Source organism: Rana temporaria, chromosome 13 (genome assembly GCF_905171775.1).
Source record: "Rana temporaria chromosome 13, aRanTem1.1, whole genome shotgun sequence".
Classification (NCBI taxonomy): Eukaryota; Metazoa; Chordata; class Amphibia; order Anura; family Ranidae; genus Rana; species Rana temporaria.
The window spans coordinates 49,820,690-49,827,076 of NC_053501.1; positions in this window are offsets into that span (position 1 = coordinate 49,820,690).

The following is a 6,387-nucleotide window of genomic DNA, read 5'->3' on the forward strand; positions in this document are numbered from 1 at the left end:
GACATGGAAAAAGGTAGTGCAAACAACTCATTTTGCAAATCACACTGCACCAAAACGCATGGTACTGCAGTGACATGCAGTTTGGTGGGCGCACAAGCACTGCATTTGTGAGATGCATTTTAGGTGCCACGCCTGTCTCGCAAAGGCAGGACGTTTATGTGTGGTGTAGGAAATGCATACAGAACGCACCTTTCTCCCACTGCATTCCTGTGTGAATGTGCCCTGACACTAGATGCAGTCAGGTGCGTTTTTAAAAACACAGAACATACACGTATGCAGGAAAAAAAAATCTATGTATTCCAATGAGCCAAGTTTACATCATTGCAGTGCTTTCACGTGCGTTTGAAATAAATTAAAGTAATTAAAACAAAAAAATGCACGACAAACCCACTGTAAACATGCTAAAAATGCACTGAAAACTTGCGCAAATGTGCATGCAGAAACATACAGTGATCAAGAGATTGTGGTGTAAACTAGCAGTAAAAATGTACCGCACAAATCTGCATGGTGCTGCATGTGGGTGCCATTAAGAATTATGGGATCCAATTGGCATCTGCTAAAGAGCAGTGCATTTTGCCTAGGGAGGGTTCTAACCAGTGTTAGTGCTCTTACAAACAGGAGGTCACAGTTTTACCACTCTCTCAAACTTTCCCACAACAGCCAGATAGGGCTGTTCCTTTCCTTTGCAGACGCAGAATTTTTAAGCTGCAGTGCAGAGTTTAACAAGAATTACCACCCGTCAAACTTGCCCATTTAGTTTAATGGGGCCTCAACCACATTGGGAAAGTGCAGCATTATAGTGTTAAAGAGTTTGTTAATTTGTATTTATAAGTCTATGCCAGCCCCTCTATTAGAGGCTGGCATAGCTCACTATGTTAGTTGTTTTAAAAAACGAGCATTCTAAATACCTATTTAGAGCCGTCTTCAGGCCGGTCACATGACTCGCGGCTGCTTTACAGTTTCAATGGATGTCTTCTGCGGGAGGAGCCGTGATCTCCGTCTGACGTCAGCTGGAGAGATCACGTGCCCGCTCGTCTCCTCTGCAGAAGCTCTGTCTGGTAGCTGTAAAGCGGCCGCGAGTCACGTGACCGCCCATAAGACAGTTTAAATTCTGTATTTAGAACACTCGTTTTTTAAAACAACTTACATAGTGTGCTATGCCAGCCTCTAATAGAGGGTCTGGCAGTGACAATTGATTTTTTTTTTTGTTTAAAGGATAGCGAGGGGGGGGGGGGCCAGACACAGAAAGGGAGATGACAGGCAAGAAGAAGGGGGGGGAGAGGAGAGCAAAGGAGACAGCAGCGTATGATGCAGAGACATACTCTGACCACGGTGGTCAGGGCTGAGCAGCCCTGATTTTCGTGGTCAGTATAGAGACGGGGGATACCGGAAGTGCCAGGATCAGGGAGTTTTTTTTTTTTACAGTGTAGAGGGGGGGGGGGGGATGAAACAGCACAAGCACTGTGCTTTGTAATCTGCTTTGAGGGACCAGGACTAGGACCTGTTTATTTTATTTTTGTTGGGTTAACAAACACTTTAAATCACATAGTAAGGTGCGCCTTCTCACTACCTGTCAAATGCCCTCTAAAAAGTGGGCCAAACACAGCTCTTCAGAGGTTGAAACACTCCACATTGAGTGTGAAATGCTGCGTACACACGGTCGTTTGTTCTCATGAAAAAAAACGACGTTTTTCAAACTTCATTTTAAAAAACGACGTTGCCTACACACCATCGTTTTTTCAAAATGCTCTAGCAAAGCGCGGTTACGTTCAGCACGTACGACGGCACTCTGTTCCATTCAAGCTCGCGTCATAACTTGCTTCTGAGCATGCGCGGGTTAAAAAACCGTTGTTTTAAATGTCGTTTTACCCACAGTTGGCAAAAAAAATAATCTGACAGGGGTTATAACTTTAGGCTTGGTTCAGACTATCATATGGAGCTGCTCACAGCAGGGGGTCCGATCATAGCTGTCTTTACTGCAGGGCAAACGGGGCAGCTGCCCAGGGCCCTGTCACTGTTAGGGGCCCAAACAGAGCCGCCCGTTATGCTTGCAAATCGGCGCTGAAAATCATCAGCGGTGTGCACCCAGTGCCAGTGCTGCTTTCTTTTTAGATCCAGTAGCGGCCCTGGCCATGGGTGGGTGGGGCCTTGAATTCCACTGACGCTATGGCCCACCTCTTGCTATGCGTGCAGTGTTTAGTGACCAGTGTACCTCGGAGGAGCAGGGGAGGAGTGAGACCACGGAATGGAGAGGAGTGCTGCCTGGTTCCTGCTTTGTCAAGTGAAACTAGGCAGCGGCTAGCAGTGTGTGTGGACTGTGGAGAATTGTTTAGATCAGAGGCTGGAGCTGAGCTTGCCAGGACAAGGTAAGGTCTTCTTTCTCCTTCCCTGGCTCCCTATTCCCCATGCCATGCCATGCCATGTGTAAAATAGAGGAACTTTTTAAAACACTGACCAGACCTGCGTGAGGCCTCAGAGGACACAGCATAATTTACAGCACATGGCATTATTGTCTATATTTGACTGTTTGATGGGCTTATTTTGGGCCTAGCTGGTTCACATGTATGTGTTTTGGCGGCCCACATTTGTGCAGACACAGCAGCCCATTCATTTGAATGGGCCACCATGCCTGTATTTCCTGCAAAGCGCATGCATCATGTAATAGGCTGCGCACATGGCACACCAATGCCCATCAAGCAATGAAATACAACACTGTCTGTCCATTCTGCTGTGACTTATCTGCAGTCAGTTCCCGCACTGTCAAACTAGCTGCATTTTTAGACGTTTAGGTTACACTTTTAAAAACACAAATGCACCTTTTTTTTCTGCAGGAAACAAAGGCATGGCAGCCCATTCAAATCAATGGGCTGCTGTGCCTGCACAAATGAGGGCCGCCAAAACACATACATGTGAACCAGCCAGGCCCAAAATAAGCTGGAGGGGGGCCCAAAAAAAATGTTTGCCCAGGGCCCAAACTGTATTAAAGACGGCCCTGGGTCTGATGCATCCCTGTTTACTGTTTCAAGTGCTGATTTCGGTCCGAAGTTTGGCTGAATTCCGACCTGAAATGGACCAGAAGACACATGGGACTCCTGTTCAATTTTCTCCGCAGCCATCCTGTGTGAACCGGCTCCATAAAGAGCACAATCTCCTAACATGCAAATTGGATGAAGAGAAACCTGCATCCAATTCGCAATAGTGTGAACCCAGCCTTAAGTTTTTACGTAAATGAATAATAGCTGATCATTGCAAACGCCTATGTCAGTGATAGTTTGTCTCACTCCCCCCAACTACTACATTTGCATGACAGCTTGTCTTGTTGAAAAAGAGTGATCAAGAGGTTACCTATGTGCCTAACTATGTGTAATGTGTGTACAGCGTGCTGCTTTCACTAACATATCTCTCAGTTTCTTATTCCTGCTTTGTAGGGATGAGAAACAGACAGATCGCTCCCTCTGTACAGAGCTCTGTGTTTATCATGAATTATTGGCCGGGACTGACAGACTCCCGCTTTGTACAATCACAGAAGATGCCGGATGGGGGGATGCGCACGCCTTAAACTCGGAAGTAGGCAGTGACATACACTATATTACCAAAAGTATTAGGACACCTGCCTTTACACGCATATGAACTTGGAAAGTATCCCAGTCTTAGTCCACAGGGTTCAATATTGAATTGGCCCACCCTCTGCAGCTATAACAGTATCAACTCCTCTGGGAAGGCTGTCCACAAGCTTTAGGAGTGTGTCTATGGGAATGTTTGACCATTCTTCCAGAAACGCATTTGTGAGGTCAGGCACTGGTTTGGATGAGAAGGCCAGGTTTGCAGTCTCCTCTCTAATTCATCCTAAAGGTGTTCTATCAGGTTGAGGTCAGGACTCTGTGCAGGCCAGGCAAGTTCCTTCACCATAAACTCGCTCATCCATGTCTTTATGGACCTTGCTTCGTGCACTGGTGCACAGTGATGTTGGAACAGGAAGGGGCCATCCCCACACTGTTTCCACAAAGTTGGAAGCATTAAAATGTCTTGGTATGCTGACACCTTAGGGCCCTTTCACACCAGCGGACGAACGGTCCGCTTTTCACAAGTCCGTTTACGGACTTACAATGGTTCCCTATGGGATCACGGCCGTTAGCGGATGGAGCATCCGCTAACGTCCGTAATCACCCGCCTCCGTCAGGACCGCCCTGTCCGCCGACAGCTCAGCGGGGATTAACGGAGGAATCCCCGCTGAGCCAAACGGGCTAACGGAGCAGATCAATATGGATCCGCTCCGTGTGAAAGAGCCCTTAGGAGTTCCCTTCACTGGAACTAAGGGGCCAAGCCCAACCCCTGACAAACAACCCCACAACATAATCCCCCCTCCACCAAATGATTTGGACCAGTGCACAATATAAGGTACATAAATACATGGATGAGCAAGTCTGGGGTGGAAGAACTTGACTGGCCTGCACAAACCTGATAGAACACCTTTAGGATGAATTAGAAAGGAGATTGCGAGCCTGGCCTTCTCAACCAAACCAGTGCCTGACCTCACAAATGCGTTTCTGGAAGAATGGTCAAACATTCCCATAGACACACTCCTAAACCTTGTGGACAGCCTTCCCAGAAGAATTGAAGCGGTTATAGCTGCAAAGGGAGGGCCATCTCAATATTGAACCCTACGGACTAAGAATGGGATGCCATTGAAGTTCATGTGCGTGTAAAGGCAGGTGTCCCAATACTTTTGGTAACATAGTGTATCATCAGTAAGTCGCTTTGCCTACAGCGCCCGCTCACTTTTAGTACTTTGTGGCCAGGCAGTCACCAAGTGGTTAAATCAAGTGACTTGTCTTCCTCAAACAGCCACTAACACTATACAATGGGTAGGGGTTGGGGTGCATGTGGAATAATAAAGAGCTCCTTTAAAGGCACCACCCCCTAATATGCGACTGTTTCAAGAAAAGGTTGAATGGGGTGGGACTTTGTATGTGCCTTGGAGGAGTAAATAATATAGAAATACTATACCAAAGGGCGGTAATATCACAAAATCAAAGCATGAAATAAAACCACGTTACAGTTTAGAAGTTTCAAATTCAGGGTGTGCGATTCCCAAGCAGAGAACATAGTGGTGCACCACTATCTTCCCTGCTTGGGAATCACACGCCCCACTATCTTCTCTAAGTAATTTTGAATACTTATGTTATCTTTGTACCCTGGTACAAATACGTGGAATATATTGGTTTCATATTCATATTTTTTTACTTTTCTATGTCATTTATCATTTATTACTGTCATTTGTTAGTTTTATTTTTTCTTATCACTGAGTAAGACTGTCATGTCTTTTTTTATATGCCTTTTAATCTTTATTAAATGCGAGTTCACTGCTAGCTGGGGTGGAGTGGTTAATGAATAATTCCTCGGATGCTGCACTATAGGAGGCAATTTCCTTTCATCTTTACATGTACAGTAAAACCTTGGATTGCAAGCATAATTCGTTCCAGAAATATGCTTGTAATCCAAAGCACTATATCAAAGCATATTTTTTTTACAGGGTATAAAAGAGAAGAGAGGCACCTCTAGGTATAGCAATAAGTTGCTAAATGTTGCACTTTCATTAAATGTAACCATATTGCTACACTTGGAGGCTCCTCTTTTCTTTAAGGCCGCATTCACACCTGAGCGTAGCATTTTCGGTAATTTTTTCCAGCGTTTTGTCGCACGTTTGCATACAGCGTTGGTCAACGTTTTTGAACTTGATCATTTTTCCTATTGGCTAAAATAAAAAACGACTATCTCTTTCATCATGTGTTGCTATGTTTGTAGATTTTTTTTTCATCTTCTTCCTGGGTGAATGTTCTATTTCACAGAACAGATTAAAGCGACAAAACGCCTGTAGAAACGCTCGTTGTTGCACTAGAATCGAGCGTTTCCATTAGTTTCTATGGGGATACAAACGTTCAAAAACGCCCAAATCAGCCCGATTTGCGCGACAAAGAGGGTCCAGAACTTGTTTGAGCGTCAGACGTTTTGGAGTGGCAATGTGAACCATCTCCATTGAGAGTAATGTATTTTTTCCCCCTCTAGCGTTTTATAGCTTCAGGCTTCAGGCTAAAAAACGCTCAGGTGTGAATGCAGCCTTATACTCAGTTGTGACATGATGCTACTCTTATGTCAAGACATCGCTTGTATATCAAAGCAAAATGTATTAAAACATTTTGCTCATCTTGCAAAACGCTCTCAAACCAATTTACTCTCAAACCAAGGTATTTGTAAGGTACCTGTGAAAGGTAGTGTCCAAAGTGGCGCTTGTGTGCTGAGGATTCAGGCAAAAACGTAGTCAGGCAGATTAGGTTGGCACCAGATCAGGCAAAATGGTACACGATTGAAATCCAAAGAGTGGTCAGG